The following is a 20,291-nucleotide window of genomic DNA, read 5'->3' as shown; positions in this document are numbered from 1 at the left end:
TTTGGCATCATCCAGTGTCAGAGTAACATTATTGAAACAAATGCCGGTGTAATTTCAATACTGTGTCTTTTTTATTGTTGGGAATTGTCAACATATCTATAGTTTCTGAAGGAAATGTAGGCATACATTAGAACTAGGTTGATTTTTTTATCTGTCGATAAGAAAAAAATAGATTTTATAAACACTTAACCTTTCGGAATTTGAGTGTCTTCGTAATAGTCAATTCCTGAACCTTAATGAATTCGCAACATGAGAATTGTGTTGTGTACCATTTTTCGGAAAGGAAAGTACGACAACATCTCGACAACATCCAATATCTGAAATAATATAGGCGTAAAATGATAACTGAAGGCATTAATAGATGAAGGGGTTATGTAAAATGTGAATTTTCTTCTGAGAAAAGGTGATAGGCCCTATAGAGAGTGTAGTGTTCTTCCATATAGCACTTTATTTGTTTGTCTTTTTGTACATTATAGAGATGCAAAGAGGATGGAGGATTATGTTACTGATGTAAGTCTGTAATTAGTGGATTAAAAGTGTTATTTATCTGTGGTAATATTTGCAACATAACCCCTTTATTCACTACTGCCTTCAATTGTTTTTCACTTTTACGACAAGAGAATTACGCCGACATCTCCAAAATCACCTATTCCTGAAACAAATGTAGATGATGTAACATTATAATTTTGCCACTTTTCCGAAAGGAAAATTATGCCAGCATCTATGTAACTTCTAATCCATGAAACAAAAAATATAGATACAGGATGAGAAATTTTGTTCAGTTAAATCTTTCGGAAATGGAGAGTAGCCTATGTCAACGTTTCTATACTAGATTCTTGACACAAAATATGAAAGTAACATAAGAATTGGATTGATTTGTATCTTTCGGAAAGGGAAAGTAGCCTGCGCCAGCGTCTCTCTAACAAATAATTTAAAACTAACATAAGAATTGCATTGATTTTCATTTTTCGGAAAGGGAAAGTAGCTTACGCTAGCGCTTCTATAATAGATTCTTGAAACAAATATAAACGTAACATAAGAATTGGATTTTCATCTTTCGGAAAGCGAAAATAGCTTGCGCCAGCGTGTCTGTAATAGGATTCTTGAAAATTAACATAAGAATTGCATTGATTTTAATTTTTCGGAAAGGGTAAGTAGCTTACGCTAGCGATTCTGTAATAGATTCTTGAAACAAATATAAACGCAACATAAGAATTTCATTGATTTTCATCTTTCGGATAGCGAAAGTAGCTTACGCCAGTGTCTCACTAATAGAATACTTGAAAACTAGCATAAGAATTGCATTGATTTTCATCTTTCCGAAAGCGAAAATAGCTTGTGTCAGCGTCTTTCTAATAGGATTCTTGAAAACTAGCATAAGAATTGCATTGATTTTCATCTTTCCGAAAGCGAAAATAGCTTGTGTCAGCGGCTTTCTAATAGGATTCTTGAAAACTAGCATAAGAATTGCATTTTCATCTTTCGGAAAGCGAAAATAGCTTGCGCCAGCGTCTTTCTAATAGGATTCTTGAAAACTAGCATAAGAATTGCATTGATTTTCATCTTTCGGAAAGCGAAAATAGCTTGCGCCAGCGTCTTTCTAATAGGATCCTTGAAAACTAGCATAAGAATTGCATTGCTTTCATCTTTCCGAAAGCGAAAATAGCTTGCGCCAGCGTCTTTCTAATAGGATTCTTGAAAACTAGCATAAGAATTGCATTGATTTTCATCTTTCCGAAAGGGGAAGTAGCCTACGCCAGCGTTTCTATAATACGTATATTCTTGAAACAAATGTAAACGTGACATAAGAATTCCATTGATTTTCATTTTTCTGGAAGGAAAAGTAGTCCACGTCAGCGTTTCTATAATAGATTCTTGAAACAAATATAGCCTAAACGTAACATAAGAATTGCATTGATTTTCGTCTTCCGGAAAGGGACAGTAGCTTACGCCAGTGTTTTTATAATAGGTTCTTGAAACAAATATAAACGGAACATAAGAATTCGATTGATTTTCATCTTTCAGAAAGGAAAAGTAGCCTACGCTAGCGTTTGTATAATAGGTTCTTGAAACAAGTGTAAACGTAACAGATGAATTGCATTGATTTTCAACTTTCAGAAAGAAAAAGCAGCCTACGCCAGTGTTTTTATAATAGATGTTTGAAACAAATATAAACGTAACATAAGAATTAATTGTATTGATTTTCACCTTTCGGAAAGGGGAAGTACGTCAGTGTCTCTATAACAAATTCTTCAAACAATGTGAAAGCAACATCAGGATGTTTGCTTTCGTCTTTCGAAAAGGGAAAATACAGTAGGCTATTCCAGCTTACCCATGAAATGATCTCTTGAAATAAAGGTAAACATAAAACGATGATTTTAATGTACGATATTGAATATCATATTTCGGAAAGGAAAAATATCCCAGCGTCTCCATAACAATCTGATCTTGAAACAAATGTAAACATAAGATAAATTTTGAGTTTCATCTTTGGAAAGAAGTAGTAAGGAAGCCAACGTTTCCATAACAACAGGTTCTTGAAAGAAATCTAAACGTAATGCGAGAATTATATTCAGTTTTATTTTACAGAAAGGGAAAATATGCCATCATTTCCATAAACATGTTTGTTTTAACAAATTAAGAATCCACTGCAAAAAGGCGGAATGTCGTAGTTTTGTGAAAATGTAGTTCAAGGTTCTTTATTACACATCGAAGGGAACATAATATCATAGACTGAAATACTTTGCAAAAGGGTGATAGTCTGATACCTACAAGTTTTTGAAAAATTGGTGTAAAACACAAAAAGAGGATTTTTATAGCGAAACAGTACACGAATGGGGAAATTTAGAATAATATGTGACAATTTAGAATAATAAGATGTTATCTGGCCTTCCCACATTCTGCAGTGGACTCTTGAAGACGTAAAATAACTGTTTTGAGTTACATCTTTTGGAAAGAGAAAGTAGACTAGTTTTAACAACCGATTTTTAAACAAATGTAGACGAAACACATCCTTCATAAAATTAAATTAAACATGACATTATTGTGATTTTCATCTGTCGGTAAGGAAAAGCATATCAGAACGTTTACAAAATCAAATTCTTTTAATATGTATAGGTGTAAGATGAGAAGTTAAGGAAAGACATGTCCTCACCTCCGTGTCCCCTGAAACCAATGCAGCACTCGCTGCAGAGTGTGTCGTTGTCATGGTAACTGGCAGGAGACGTAACGTGTCCGGTCCGCTCCTGAAGACGGTTTGGCAGCCGCTTAATTTCGTGGTGATGGGCCATTAATGACATCGCTCCCTGGACGGTGACGTCATTGATTCGGTTTATGATACGACACCGACTCATAACACTGGAATTGATCCAGTTTCACCGAAGTGAAGGTGGAAGCTGAGTCAAGTGTAGGAATTGAGCTCCAAGTTTCTGCTAAAGTTCGTTCTTAGTACAGGGAATCCTTGTTTCCACAAAATCGTGTTCTTGCTTATACAGTAATGTAAATTACAAAAATTATCGAAAAGTATTGGGAATAAATTTGAATAAGGAACAAAGAAAAAGTTTCCTTCCCAGGCAGGATTCGAACCACGAAAGTCTTAGTTACCAGTCTATCGTGCTCTGGAGTGAACAAAGCTCTGAAATCAGCCACAAGGGTCGTTCCGGTTTTTCTTTTTGCCACTGCTGTACATATAATACCTTACAGTACTTTTACTTTTAACTTTAATTTGTTATTAATGGAGAATAATTCTGTAGGGTCAAAAAGTTAATCTTTACGTAGTTTTAACTTTAAGATATTGGTTCAATCTCCTCTATGAGACGCGTGGTAATGTCATAGTTAAGGTTTGTGCTACAAGCAGAAAGCCGCGATATCGTTTCCCGATGAAGCACGGAATTTGTCCATTGATCTAATCCTCCCAGCCGCATTTTAAAAATTGAGTAAGTCCCAGGTCCGTAGTGCGGCCACTAATAGAGGAAATCGACGAAGCACTTCAGGAATAGAGCCCATGACCCTTTGGCTTTGCAACTAAACGTCTTAACCTCGACGCTATTGCGCGCACTTTTGCTTTTTAGAACCATATCATATCATATCATATCATATCATATCATATCATATCATATCATATCATATCATATCATATCATATCATATCATATCATATCATATCATATCATATCATATCATATCATATCATATCATATCATATCATATCATATCATATCATATCATATCACATCATATCATATCATATATCATATCATATCATATCATATCATATCATATCATATCATATATCATATCATATATAATATCATATCACATATCATATCATATCATATCATATCATATCATATCATATCATATCATATCATATCATATCATATCATATATCATTGCTGGGTAACTTTCGGTGTTGGAACCCGGACTCAATTCACCGTCATAATCATCTTCATATCATTCAGACGCTAAATAAACTGAGATGTTGATACAGCGTCGTAAAGTTTCCAGTGAAATCAGTAAAAAATAGTTTTCCCATGTTTTCTAAACCCCTGTGAAAATCAAGATACTAAAGGCAGGTGTAAACGATCTGAATTATTAACTGAGGACAAAAGTGAACATTTTGTAATCTACCTCAATTAACACAGCGAGGTTAAATATTCAACACTAATTCTCTTCGTGGAGTACAGATAGTCTATGCGCTAGTAATGGCAAAATGTATTGAATTCTACATACATACATACGTGCTCTGCCCAAGGACAAGTTTTCACTGCAAACCCAGCATTCTCCAATCTTTCCTATTTTCTGTCTTCCTCTTAATCTCCGCATATGATCTATATATCTTAATGTCATCTATCTTCTGATATCTTCTTCTGCCCCGAACTCTTCTCCCGTTCACCATTCCTTCCAGTGCATCCTTCAGTAGGAGTTTCTTTCTCAGCCAGTGACCTAACTAATTCCTTTTTCGCTTCCTGATCAGTTTCAGCATCATCCTTTCTTCACCCTCTCTTTCCAACATAGCTTTATTTCTTATTCTGTCTTTCCATTTCATACGCTCCATTCTTCTCCAGCGTTGAAAAGCGTTGTCATTGTTCTAGTGTCTTTACAACACACAAGCGTATAAAACTCAAATGTAACACCTGCAACAACTTCTACATAGGACAGACAGGCAGATCATTTCAAATAAGTTACAAAGAACACATCACAGCAATAACAAAATTACAAAACACATCCACATATGCAGAACACGTCACAAATGCTAACCACACCTACAGAGACATCAACACAGACATGAAAATTCTACACATCCAACCAAAAAGCCAGAAACTAAACACACTAGAACAATACAAAATATACAGACACACATAAACATCATAATGAAAGTCTCAACACACAACTCAATTTCAGAAGACACACACTCTTTGACTCCACATTACACTACACAAACGCACCCCCACAGGAAACAAAAAGGCGCCAAGACCTTCAACAACCAGTTCTGAAGAAGGCCCATAACAGGCCGAAACATGTTAACCAGGTACGGTAGAATTTAACACTAGAAAGACGTGTAATACATATTCCGAATTGATATAGTGTTGAAAGTTGTGTAATCAAGATGTCTTATGACAATAAATTATTGAAAAAATTCCAATTTTGTCCTTTGAATGTGCATAAATTTGAACCGAACAAATGTAACACTGTAAAATTCCTTTGCGGAAAGAAAAGTTATTCGGACTAAATGTCTTACATACGTCGTATTCACGTATGAATGCCACCCAGACCACCTGCCGGACTTGGACAATTATCGTATATAAAAGCGTACAATGAACCAAACTTTGCCTAAATGTACGGATCCGTCCCATGTCCAGCCCACGTAAATCCAAGTCAAGCCAACCATGCACTGACGAATGCCACACCCACTGCTACTGCTACTCTGGTGAATGGGCCGATGAGAATAAGAATAATGCGATCGCCTTACTATCTTGAAGTGCGCAGTGTCTATACGCCTGCAATGTTCAAATTAACCTTGTGCGCTATGTGGCTATGCAACCGTAATCCTCAAAATGACCGTGTGCGCAATGTGACTATTTGAAAGGGTAGGTAAAATCTTAAACTTGTGCGTAATGTAAACCCTCCGGTTACACTTACTCCCACTGAAAAATAAATGACCTCAAGGAACACTGCTACTTTTTACAGAGTTGCAACAGGTTACATTTCATATTCTCAAAACTATCGGACGTATCAAAAACCTTATTTGACAAAAACTTGTTCGCATTGACTTGATCAATTACCCCTATGAATTAATATAATAGGTTCCCTTCCACTCAGTATATATGAAATTGAATGTGGTATAGGCCATTCGGTATCTCGTGAAACCTACCTGCGCGTGAGGGGAAGGATAAAGTGGACTGAGAAGCTTCTCTCTCTCGCTATGCTTCGACTTGCAAGCTAGCTAACTCGCTTACCCCCACCATAAGGTTCTTATTATGAGCTATGTCGTACGAATGCATTTGGTTTTACAAGATAACGAATTACCTATACTAACCTTTTGTCCTTATGTATAAATGTAAAACGATAAGAATTATATTTCTCATTTCGTACACCGTTAGCAATTGCCCAGAATGGTGGGCTGTTCTAACTAGTTGTTTTGCTTCCGGAAGTGTACAGCTGTAAGAGGCAGCACGTTTGTCGTTTATTTATTTATTTATTTATTTATTTATTTATTTATTTATTTATTTATTTATTTATTTATTCGTTCGATCATTTATTTATTTATTTTTATAATAATTGTAACATAAAATATAAATAAGCAGAAAAACTTTAGCTCGCCTCTGAAAGAGTAGAACTCGTGCTCAGGGGCGGATTCCTGAATTGAAATTAAGACGTGTATAATACAATTTGTCTTACGTCTGCTACACAATAAGAATACATAAATTTACATTTACAATTTTTCAATTTTTATAAAATCCATACATAACTTTTTAAATTTAATATTATAACTATTGGAATTGACAAGGTTAGGGTATTTAAATATAAATGTGTTATATATTCTTGGGCCTAAATTACTACTGTTTGAATACTGTAGCAGTGTTGTATTTTGGTTCAAACAATCTTTAAGAATTCATACCTTTTGTTTGATAACTATGCGAATACAATTCAAAATTATTTCGATTTTTATGTATGAATTTTATTAATACAATATAATAAATTTGTCTTATTTTAAAAACGTTAAAGTCTAAAAACAATTTTTGAGATGGAAAATCAATAGGTTTAGGAATACATATTTTAATTATTTTCTTCTGTAATAAATAAAGTGGATTAAAATTGGATTTAAATAAGCTACCCCATCCTATAATTCCATACATAATTACCGATTGAAATAAAGGTAAGTACATCGTGCGTAATAAACTTATTGACAAGTAATTCCTCAATAAAACAAAATTATATGTAACATTGAAGCATTAACGCCCACGTCTTTGATTTGATCACTTCGATACATGAAAAGCAGCCCACAACCTACAGAAAATAGGAAATTATGAGGTAAAACTGGACATAGCGTGTCTCTACCACAGAAATAAACTTCAAAGCTCAAGAGGCTATTCAATAGTGGAGGTGTGACACATTGGCGTATTTAGCACGCCGACACTGTGTTAATTACGACTTTATCAAAATGAACAGAGAACCTTGTTTCTGTTATAGAATTTCGAATAATAGGACTGAAATGAGGTTATTGCTGCAATGTTTTGAAGGAAACTACAATACGTTGTGGTGCTTGAATTCATTCCAACTCCCTGTTCGTATCGCAATTGTTTACAGCTATATTGTGTTGTAGCTTTGTGCACACAGAGATCATTCTAATGCACTATAACAGCTTCAAAGGAAGAACTAAATTATAACGCAAAAAATTGAATGATATCGGATATTCCTTGTAAGGTCATAATTTGAGTTGTTGCTGAAATGCCAAAGAGAGTACTCTAATACCAAAATTGGACAAGGAAATTGAAGTTAAGTAATTTTATGTTCATTGTTAAACAAGTCTTGTTGTTGAATGCATTGAATGATTTACAGATGGGTCCATTGTGCTACCTGCAAATTTTAATATGGGAGAGAAAAATCAATAGAGCTTTTCAGATACAGATTCCTTTCTGTGCCATAAATATTTGATATGGAACTCTGAGCTTTACTTGCTTTCCAAAGAAAAACTTACGAAGATTAATTTGGATCTTAAAAATTCACCTTCTTCGACTGCTTTTGTACTCGTTAACAAACGCTAGATCACTGCTGCTTAGTACAAATTGCATTAAACAGGCCAATGTGGTTGTTGGATTCTAAATCGTTGAAATCCCAACATTGACTTTAATGTCCTTTAATTTAGGTTAATTTGCTTTATTAATGTCAAATAGAGCATACCTGCACAAACAGCCCTCAACGAGCGCGCGCGCTCCTTCGGAGCGGGAGAGCTGTGTTTACCGCTCGCCTAAACGGAGAGGAAGATACGTCAGAATGACATAGACTTGCTTTAGGTAGAGGAGAGGGAAACGAACACTCAGCTATCTAGTGGAGTGCAGTGTGTAGTCTATTCTCAGTAACTATTTCACGTTTCTTACCTACTGCTACAGTACAGTATGGAGGAATCTAAAAGACGGAACATAACATTTAACATTTAACGATTTACAGCTCGAACTTATTGATCTTCAACGTGACCTAAGGGCTAAAGATCGTTTGAATAATACTACTAGCCTGGTTCACTTTTACAAGACTAAACATTAGCAATAATATCCACGACTACACAGGCTGGCTGTGAAAATGATTGCTATGTTTGGCTCAGCATTTATATTTGTGAGCAACTGTTTTCTATAATAAACTTTAATAAAGGCAGACATCGAACATCTGTAACTGATGTTTCATTACGATCAGTAGGCTACTGTTCCTTTCAGCTGACAACAGCATAAAACCCCGTTTTGATGTAGTGATAAATAAAAATATAACAAAATAATATTGTCCATTTAAGTAGCTATAGAATTTCTATTATTTCAGCCACCGGCGTGGCTCAGTCGGTTAAGGCGCATGCCTGTCGGTCTGAAGTTGCGTTCGGGCGCAGGTTCGATCCCCGCTTGGGCTGATTACCTGGTTGGGTTTTTTCCGAGGTTTTCCCCAACCGTAATGTGAATACAAGGTAATCTCTGGCGAATCCTCTGCCTGATCTCGCCAAATATCATCTCGCTATCACCAATCTCATCGACGCTAAATAACCTAGTAGTTGATACAGCGTCGTTAAATAACCAACTAAAATAAAATCTATTATTTCTGTAAAATAAATATTTCTTTATTAATTAATAATAGTCCAAGATAGTTTTGCAAATACTGAACGGGAATTCATTTCATAAACACTCGTAATAGTACTTCCTTTTGTGTATATTTTGTACGAGATCACCCCTTCTTCCAGTCCACCCTTATACAGAGCGCAGCTAATTTCTGCATTCCGCTCATGAGCTGTGAGCCGGCTCGGAGAGCGCAAACCTTGTGCAGACCTGAAATAGAGTCTCACTTTCAGACTGTGACAATCTATGCTTCGAGGGTGATTCCAGAAGTAATGCTCAAACTTACTTCATTGACACGCATTTTATTTTTTTCAGTCCACTTACATTAAGAAGTGTTGTTACAACTGTTCCCCAACGTTGTGGTAGCTTATGGATGCCACTTAATTCGCCTTTGAAGTTAAGGTCTCGCATGCGTAGGGTATCCAGGTCATTTAACATTGCACAAAAGTTGACCCCGAAGTGGTGTTTTTTCATTTCCGGGAAAAAATCATAGCCAGGAGGATTCATGTCCGGATTGTAGGCTGGCTGAGGGAGAGTTTCCCACTTGTAATTGGTCATACGGCATTCACTGGCTCGGCGATTTGCAGTCTTGCATTATCGTAGAGAAGAAGCACAACAGACTCCAATAGCAGTAGTCAGTTCTGGCGAATTTTTGGGCGCAGTTTCCTACGGGCTATAATCTACACATGTCATCCGTATGTCTTCTTCCAAAACATTGGCAACAATTACCTCTGTAGTGAAGGCCGGTGATGATTTCAGTCTTCTAGCGCGTTCGTTGTCTTTGTAGCAATATGACCTTCACAGGCACGTCACACCAAGAAGGCACCACTTATGAGGCTAGTAGGCCAAGAGATAAAGGGGTAGGATGGCCAGTTCCTTTTCCCCCTAAGCACTGCTTAATACACTAAATTTTGTAGGGAATTGTTTAGTCTTTCAGTGAACAGAGGTATATATTTAGCAACTTTGCTCATACGGAGAAATAATAGACGTAAAAGTAGAAGAAGAGTCTGGGTCAATCCACTGGCTTTGGAAAGACAGAATCGATGGTTTTTTCACACTTTTTATAGTCCTAATGTAAATCACATGTTTAAGAAATCATCAATGACTTTTTCACACTTTTATAGTAGTGATGTAAATCATTAAATAAGGGTTTTTATTTTCCTTTTTTCTTTTTTTTACGTTTAAGAAATCGTCGATGACTTTTTCACACTTTTTATAGTAGTGATGTAAATCATTAAATAAGGGTTTTTATTTTCCTTTTTTTCTTTTTTTTACGTTTAAGATGACTTTTTCACACTTTTTATAGTACTGATGTAAATCATGAAATAAAGGTTTTTATTTTCCTTCTTTTTTTCTTTTTTTTCACGTTTAAGAAATCATCGATGACTTTTTCACACTTTTTATAGTCCTGATGTAAATCATGAAATAAATGTTTCTATTTTCCTTTTTTTACACTTTTTAGAAATAATTTCAAACGCTCCTAGCAGTAATTGAAGCGGTGAGATCAATAACCATTCAAGTCCACTTCTGGTCATTGATTTTTTGCAAATTTGAAATTAAATTTTGGATATTTCTACAAGTGTTACGACTTTAAAAGTTGGTATACTACTTTGTCTTGATCTCTAAAACAACCAGAAATATTACGTGCAAAAAATAATAATTAGGTAAGATAAAAAAAACGTTTTTTGCATTTTTGTCGAAACTTGTGTGAATGGACTTGAATGGTTATTGAACTCACCGCTTCAATTATCAATGAAATTAGAAAAAAGGACACCCTGGAATAAAAGCCTTTATACTGGCGTTCCGTTGTAAGGAATTGGTGGCCCAACAGTAGTTCGTTAACAGCGCCACAGACGCGCGACTAAAATAGTAGTGTGGCTGTGGCCCCGTCTGATACCTACAATTTAATTCCATGTATCGCGACGGGAAGCGTTACTTTTAGTGGCTGCCATCAGAGGTGAAGCCAACAACTCAGTCTGCAGCGCCACTATTCTGCGACTGTGTCTGAAGGCCCTCATTTATAATCATAATTTACAAGCGCTTCTAAAAGTGGCCTCGTCTGAAGGAGCTCTAATAAACATGACCCATTAAGAGTAAGAACTAATCTACGTGAAATATAAAGTACGTCCTGTAATTATTAAAAAATTAAGTGAAATTGACTATATATTTACATGAACATTTTTGCTTGGTTTTAGGTCCTCTATCCGTTCCTCAAAGGTTTCGCACACATTACTTACGCTGTAGACCTACCGGTATGTATAATTTTTTGTAATTGAATTTAAATCTTTGTGTGTGATTTGCATGTCGGCTATTTAACGATTCTGTACCAACTACAAGTTTATCTAGCGTCAGTGAAATTTTTTATTGCGAGATGAGACGAGACATTTGTCTTACATTTGGAGAAAACCTAATAGGAATTCGGATCATGCCCAAATATCACTAGTTTATTACATACTATATTTAAAAATTTTCTTCCTCAGAATATATAATTAATTTTGAAATTAAACTTGACATGCTTAATTTACGCTGCTTGTACATTACTGAGCAATTTCAAAGTAAACCACGAGTGAAATATTGAAATCTGAAACATTTCGTCGAATCCTTTTTAAATTTGTATTCTTTTAAATTAAAATAAAAAAACTGACAAAATTTTAAATCCCTAGGCTAAATATTTTCGAGTTATAAAATAATTTATTTCATCCGAATTACGACACAAAAAATAACCCCTTGTTATAATTGTTTGTATAATTTGTTAATCCTTTGTGAAAACATTCCCCATGGATTCAGTTATCAAACTTGTGTCAGTTTATATGTATCTTTATCAGTTTGGTATGTAGAAATTCTTTCTTGTCTGACTTTTCAAAATTGAATAAAAGTAAGCATAATTCTTAGGTAATGAAACGTTTGGAATGTGCACTTTAACCTTTGCGTTAAAACACGTTACCTATTATAGTTCCTCATACTTCTCTTAACTTACTTGCAAAATGTTGTCTCAGTAGGATTAAAAGTACAACAATTGGAAATTTTTACATGATGCAAGACGCAGAAAAAATTGTTTGGAGAAATATGCAATGTGTCTTACATGTTCAAAACTGCCCAGCTCCATTTGTTATCTCAGGCTTCTTCTTATTTTCTTCTTTAAATCTTTTTTGAACTGTGGGATATATTTTAAGATTAAAAAAACCTGAATTTTCTACCAAACTTGATCGAAATGCTTACCTTTATTAAGAAACCTAATATGGAGTAGCTGTTTCATTAATTTATTAAAATTTGTGGAATATTTTGTTCAACTGGTCAGCGTTTACATGATAACTTAAAAATAGGTTGTTCTTTTAATCTAAATTAGCATGCAAGTACAATTATCCAATATGCACAACACATTCTAGGATCTTTAATGTAGAATAATTACATGTACAGTTTATTTTTTAAAATGTTGATGGAATAATAAATATTATGAAAACAATTTTAAAAGAAAATATACATTTAAATAATCTCAGAGTATGTTGTTCACCTGGGGGAAACTGTATATACATTTCTTTTGCTGTGTCATTCTTGATCCCACAGTTAGTTTCGAGATGCATGAACAACAGCCACAAGGGGTGTGTCGTGAAAAAAAGCCATATATGAGCCTTGTTGTCTCTCTAGAAACTTTAAACCAACTTAAACAATTTTTTAATTTCTGATGCAACGATTGATGCTATAAGATCTCATGTGTTAAAATCATCTTTAGTTGTAATTAGTAATCATTTATATTTAAGAAATTTTTATTGTAAATGATTTTTTATGTTTTCTCATTATTTATCTTATAATGTTTTTTTTTTCAAATTATTGTTCTCTTTTTGTTTTGTCACGTACATAATTGTTTTTAATCATTGTTCATTGTGAATGGATTAGTAGACCTATTTATGAACCTTTATTTAGGGCGGCTTTTTTCATTTGAAAAATATGGTTGGTTACCTTTTCTAATTTTTGTATTATCAGGTAAACGTCGGCTGAACAAAAGACTGAACAAATTTTCATAATTAAAAACAATAACTTTCATGTTCTCAAAAAAATTAAAATTGCTTTCCGATGCACAGATATTATATAGTAAGCGTGCCAATTTTTATTTACAAAGAAGCTGCATACTCTGAGAAACAAATGTTGAAATAGAATAAAATTACACTCGAGAGAGGTCTACCTTTCCCCTTATGCAGTATTAGCATAATACGTATGTAATGTATGAATTATTATGTAGTTAGGAAATAATATGTGAGGAAATCTCTATTAGCTTTATTTTCTATCACTGTGTATTTTAAAATAGCCTGAGTTGAAGTTGTTACTATACGTCCTTTTCCCAACATAAACGCAGAAGAATGAAAAAAGAGGCCCGTTTAATTAAAAATTCCTATTCAGCTTACTCAGTGATGCTTACGCTGAAATATTCTGACCCCATTTGGATACTCCGAAGTGGCCATGTAACGAGATTTCGCTGTACTTGTTTCGCTAGTAGAAATAAAAGGATATCGAAGTAATATCACATTTAATACATCACGGGGAAGGAAGACTGAGGGGATGGTTGTACGTGGGGTGATTTTTCGCGGCTATGCCTGGCCCCTAATTACCCTCTGCTCGTTAAAACACCCCCAATTACACTCTTTTATCAGTGATCCTTTTAAACAACACTGTGCCGCCAATAGCAAAACAGGGCTTACAGTTATTATTGTGTGAGGGATATAATAGCATTGCAAATATTTAGCCTTCTACCCGCAGCCTCCATCGGCTATTTTAACGTTGTAAAATATCAGAAAAGAGCAGAGAATAGCGTAGCATAGCAAGCGTGTCGTGGGCTTATGAACAGTATTTCAAGGGCTAAGGGAGTGCTTCTTTTCAAGGATTTACTCTGCCTTAAAATAAAACTTCCTTTTTCTCTCCTACCATGAAAACTGCAGGAAGTTTATCTAGTTTTTATTTATTTATTTAAGGACGCTATATCAACTGTGGGTTATTTAGTGTAGATGGAATTGGTAATGGCGAAATGAGGCCGAGGATTCGCCATAGATTACCTGACATCTGCCTTACGGTTGGGGAAAACCAATAAAAAATCCAGCAAGGTAATCAGCCCAAACGAGAATCGAACCCACGCCCGAGAGCAACTCCGAGTCAGCAGGCAAGCGCACTACCGCTTGAGCTATACCGGTGGCTGAGGTTTATCTATTTAGTTTGTAATTAAGTTCTTTTAGGAATCTTCACGTTTAATTTAATTTAGGTTTGACCTTTTTTTTTATAATATTTATAACTGATGTACGTTCCGCGCCGTAACTATGTGGTCTAAGGCGTCACACTTTTGGACCAGCAATATAAGCTTGTTGAAGTCTTCATAGGGGAAGAAATTTTCTCAAGAATTCTCAACTAACGTATGGGACCGATGCTCACCAACCATTGTGATGAATTTGAGGAGCTACAGTGAGTAGCGAAATCCGGTTTCGTAAGCCAGCTATAACGGCTGGGTATCCATTGTGCTCACCGCACATTAACCACGTACTGGTTGAATGATAGTTCACCTCTACACGAGGCATGTGAACGTGAGACTAGCATTCAGCGGATTGGTCTTGACCGTACATGAGCTATTGTTCTACGGATTTTATTAATATGAATATTTCTTTATCAATTTAATTAATTCAGATCTATCCAGTCCTTGTTTCTCTTTTTGTATGTACGGTAATTATACTAATTATTTTCCAGTTGTCTATATCATTTTGTTCATGTGGAAGCCCCCTAATGGGGAATTTTTTGTAAAGAAATAATAATAATAATAATAATAATAATAATAATAATAATAATAGTCATAATAATAATAATAATAGTCATAACAATAATAATGATAATAGTCATAATAATAATAATAATAGTCATAATAATAATGATAATAGTAATAATAATACTAATAATAATAATAATAATAATAATAATAATGATAATAATAATAATGGTAATAATATTAATAATAATCCTTTCTTACTCCGTTTAATCTCCCTTTTCTCCGACTTGGACACCATTGCGGGTAGGAGAGGAAGATTCTTTACATCGTATAATACACTAGACGTCTCTGGGCATGGGATCGCCATGACACAGAGACATCACAGGACAATCACAAGACAACGAATAAACACTCATTCCCGTGGACGGAAGATAAATTTCTTCCATTACCCAAGCCGGGAATCGAACTTCGGTTCGCTTGCTTGGGAAGTGCGCATACTACCCACATAGCCACAACTGCGGACAATAATAATAATAATAATAATAATAATAATAATAATAATAATAATAATAATAATAAAACTAATAATAATAATTCATTTATTCATAGTTTTCTGCCCAAGGGCGTCTTTCACAGCAAACCCTGCATTCTCAATTCTTTCCTATTTTTTGCCAATCTCTTCGTCTCCGCATATGATCCATATATCTTAATGTCGTCTATCATCTGATATCTTCTTCTGCCTCGAACTTTTCTTCCGTTCATCATTCCTTCCAGTGCATCCTTCAGTAGGCAGTTTCTTTTCAGTCAGTGATCCAACCAATTTCTTTTTTTTTCTTCCTGATCAGTTTCAACAACATTCTTTCTTTACCCACTCTTTCCAACACAGCTTCATTTCTAATTCTGTTTGTCCATTTCACACGCTCCATTCTTTTCCACATCCACATTTCAAATGCTTCTATTCGCTTCGTCATAATGTCCATGTTTTCTTAATAATAATAATAATAATAATAATAATAATAATAATAATAATAATACTAATAATAATAATAATTCATTTATTCATATTTTTCTGCCCGAGGGCATTTTTTTCACAGCAAACCCTGCATTCTCCATTCTTTCCTATTTTTTGCCAATCTCTTCGTCTCCGCATATGATCCATATATCTTAATGTCGTCTATCATCTGATATCTTCTTCTGCCCCGAACTTTTCTTCCGTTCATCATTCCTTCCAGTGCATCCTTCAGTAGGCAGTTTCTTCTCAGTCAGTAATCCAACCAATTCCTTTTTTTCTTCCTGATCAGTTTCAACAATATTCTTTCTTTACCCACTCTTTCCAATACAGCTTCATTTCTAATTCTGTTTGTCCATTTCACAAGCTCCATTCTTTTCCATATCCACATTTCAATATTGCCTTAGTAATCTTAATTTTTCATTTAATTATTAAACGTAGACGTATGACAACTGACAATATACATACTAGGTTCAAAAAGTTCCCGGAATTTGCTAGCATCATAGAAACAACGTACCTTAAACACTATTCTACAGCATTCCCTTCAAAATAGTTGCCTTCCGCAACAACACACTTTTGCCAACGCGTGTAGAGTTCCTGGAAGCAAGCCTGGAAGCCATTTTGTGAAACCCGTCTTAGTGCTCTCGTCGCGTTTGCGATAACCTCTTCAGCATTGAATCTCCGTCCTTTCAGATGACTTTTCAGACGGGGAAACAGAAAGTAATCAGGTGGTGAGAGATCAGGAGAGTATGGTGGGTGATCCAAAGCAGTTATGTTGTGCCTGGCAAGAAAATTCTTTACAATAATTGCGCGATGAGCAGGTGCATTGTCATGCATAAGGAACCAGTTGTTTTCTACCCACTTTTCTGGACGTTTCCTTCTCACTGCGTCCCAGAGGCGACGGAGGGTTTCTACGTACAATTCTTTCGTTACAGTACGACCTTCTGGAATGAACTCATGGTGCATGAGACCCTGAGAGTCGAAGAAAACTTCCAACATAACTTTGCTTTAAGTGTGCTTAAATGCGACAGGCTCATGTCAGTAGATTTACTGGCATGTGAAAGAACTCCTGCGGGACAAAATTCCGGCACATCCGGCGATGCTGATATAACCTCTGCAGTTGCGAGCGTCGTTAAATAAAACATAACATTTAAAATAACTTTGCCTTTGGAAGTGTCCCTAGGAAATTTTTGCTTCCGAGGAGATGTTTTCTATTTCCACTCAGATGACTGTCGTTTATGGACTGGGTCGTACAAGTAGCACCAGTTTCATTTTGTTTAAGAAATCACCATCTTCATCAGCCATACTGATCATGTCCCCAGCAAAACACAGAACTTGATGTTTGTACTTTGCTCTGTGGACATAATTACAAAATGCGACGAACAAACAAAACACTATGATAAACAATTGCCTACAACTCAAAACCAATAATTGCCATTATCAGCAAACTTTAAGGAAATGACATCATGAATGTTACCAACAAAACAAATGTATAATATCCCTTGTTATATATTAATACGAAAAATGGTAGTAAAATTCCGGGAACTTTTTGAACCTATAATTAAATAAGAAATGCACACGACTGACACAAAAAATTCTATTGTACCCTATCATACATCAATGAAATAGATTTGTACTACACAATCACGTTAATTTTTTAATATTTGACATTTTATTAATATTTAAATGGAACATTTAGAAAATTTCTTAATGTTTCTGATATAAACGTATTATGCTATTGCCACATTTTATTAAAAGAAACAAACTTTTCGTGAAAAAGAATAAAATTAATGCATGTTCTTCATTACGAGTAGTTTAATCCTAATTTATTTTCCTTTAGATGTCTACAAACATATATCGGAGTTTGTGACGACACAGTCTTATTAAATTGATCATGTGCGTCTATTCTTGTTCTTTGTTTATATTTTTAAACATTTGTTATCTTTGAAACGACTTTCATCATCATATTATATTAGTAGCCTACATATCTCAGTAATTTTATTTAAAATTTCATCCTAGCTAAAAGCGACTAGCAATATTTTTGTTAGATTTGGTTACTTTCCTCAGAGTGCAGTAGCTGCGGATTTCTACAAAACTAAGCTTCAGCTTAAAACTCAAACGCAGAAATCTCTCTATCTTGCTTAAGTACTGAATTTGAGTAGAAAGCTAAAGTCATTGGCCTTCCTTCATCCCCTATTTATAGAAAACGGGTATTTTGAATAACTTACTTTGTTATACTATCTGGAATATATTCTGTTGCATGAGCCGCATGACATTGAATTGTTTTGTGATTAATTTGTAGGTCCACAGGGAAATTCCACAAGTACCTCTCAGAGTTGTTTGTTGTTACTTGTTCCATTAATTACAGGAATAGCAGCGTTCATGTACACAAAGTAAATTCAAAAGCGGCCACGAGATTGATCGAGTGCATATTTGGTATTTGTACCAAATGCACGTGTGTTTATCTTACTGTAGTCCACTACGACGTGGAGAATGACTTAATGACTTCGTGTATAAATTTTATATAAGCTTTCAATAATTGGCAACAATGGTACTAAACAAAAACCTGTGTAATGACTGAGTGGTCCGTGAGTTTTGGCAGCAAAAGATATTCATAAAGAAATGCTGTCCGTGTATGGTCAGCACTGCCTGTCACCTCAAACTGTGTCCAGTTGGGTACAGAAGTTCTCCGAAGAGAGTACAAGTATCGAATACCGAATCGGTCAGCTAGTGCAGATTTCTATGGAGTTAATGTGCAAGGAACGAGAAAGGGACGATATGGTGGTGGGTCCTGGGTGCATCATTATAGGTCTCACAAGCAGGGAACACCGACGGCAGGAATGCGAATGAAACAATGCGATAAGGAAGAGCGGGCGACAGGAAAGGTCACGAGATATCTTGAATGATATTCAGGAGTACAGTTGGAAGAATAGTATCAGTCTTGCTTTGTGTCACTCTTCTCAACCAGGAGATTAAACGTGAAAGGAATGTTATTGCTATTGCGTCATCTATTGGAGCGAAGTAGATAGATAATATTACCGTTATAACGTCAGTTTAAAAAATATGCGCTCTCCTGCACATGTTATTTCCTGTATGGAGGGATTAAAAGACCAGGAGATTAACCGTGATCTAATTTTGTAACTAGGATAGTATAAGTATGTGTGTATCAGTGTTATCGTTTGTGCTTTGAGAGTTAGCCAATGGAGATCCGTGTACCCACATGTGTGACCTTATGATATCAACATTTATTCATAGCATCACCCCGCTGCGTCTCATTCCCCTGAGACTTTCTCCTGGTTGGAGTACAGTAGTTACATTACTGTTTTAGTTTCAGTTCCACTGCATATGAATACGTGTCTTGTTCCAAGTGCGTTTATTTTATTATGTAGTGATGTAGTAGAGTATCATTATTTTCTTCTTAAACATTTGTTGCGCGTTTAATCGCTTCGGATTCTTCCCTTGCTACGTTCTTTATTTCCACAGGCGATGTCCCCATCTGTTCACCTTCTTGGAAGAGGCAATACTTCCATCGGCCCGCATCTCTCGCTCCCTCGGCGTGCCTATATACACACGTCAAAACAAACAGTAACGCCACCGCTGCTTTTCGGTAATCGTTTCTTGCGCGACCTATACCAGCCGGAGATGAAGTGTGCATCAATTGAGGGCCTGGGTGCATGAAGGACATTTTAGAGGATGTGTCCTTTTTGAGTAAAACGCTTTATAGGTGTACATATGATCACCAAGTTGTAGTTCAAGACTGTGACCATAAAGGTCAGGAGTACCCAAAATGTAAAGGCGTGCATAGATAACATTATTACGGTTTGAATTTTCAACATCAATTTTCTCAAAACTTGCATTTGAGAGAAGTGCCTTTCTTGCACCCAACCCCTCAATTATTGACTCAAATCGCGAATGGTAGAATCATATAGAGGTGTTACTGAATTGCTATAATGCTGCTTCTTTGTTTCGGTTGTGTGAACATTGATAGTACTGTCATCTAGCATTGAAAACTTCAGACACATCATTAAAAATATAATAGGTCGCTACGTGTGTGTAGAAAGCTGGACAAAATATGATTTTCTCTACATTACGTCGCGCGAAAGCTTTAACTCTGTTCTTTTTAGAAGTGTTACAATTTAACGAGCTATAGTATGTAAATGATAAATTGGAAGCATTGATATTTCCGTAAGGATAATTCCCACAGAGGAGCTACATCGAACGAAGAAGAA

At 35.4% G+C, this 20,291-nt stretch overlaps 1 protein-coding gene across 7 annotated transcripts in view; it reads left to right on the top strand.

Annotated features, from left to right (window-relative positions):
- LOC138715019 (thrombospondin type-1 domain-containing protein 7B-like) overlaps nt 1-20,291 on the top strand; it is a 776,776-nt gene that overhangs the window by 149,955 nt on the left and 606,530 nt on the right. For 5 of the 7 annotated variants that reach the window (XM_069847417.1, XM_069847416.1, XM_069847411.1 and 2 more), the window contains exon 2: nt 11,509-11,565. The exons of the other annotated variants lie outside the window; for them this stretch is intronic. The gene's annotated coding sequence lies outside the window, so the exon portion shown is untranslated. The remainder of the gene's footprint in view (nt 1-11,508; nt 11,566-20,291) is intronic. 7 annotated transcript variants of the gene reach the window in all.

This window comes from Periplaneta americana, chromosome 15, assembly GCF_040183065.1.
Source record: "Periplaneta americana isolate PAMFEO1 chromosome 15, P.americana_PAMFEO1_priV1, whole genome shotgun sequence".
NCBI classification, from domain to species: domain Eukaryota; kingdom Metazoa; phylum Arthropoda; class Insecta; order Blattodea; family Blattidae; genus Periplaneta; species Periplaneta americana.
This window is presented reverse-complemented; position numbering and strand designations above follow the sequence as displayed.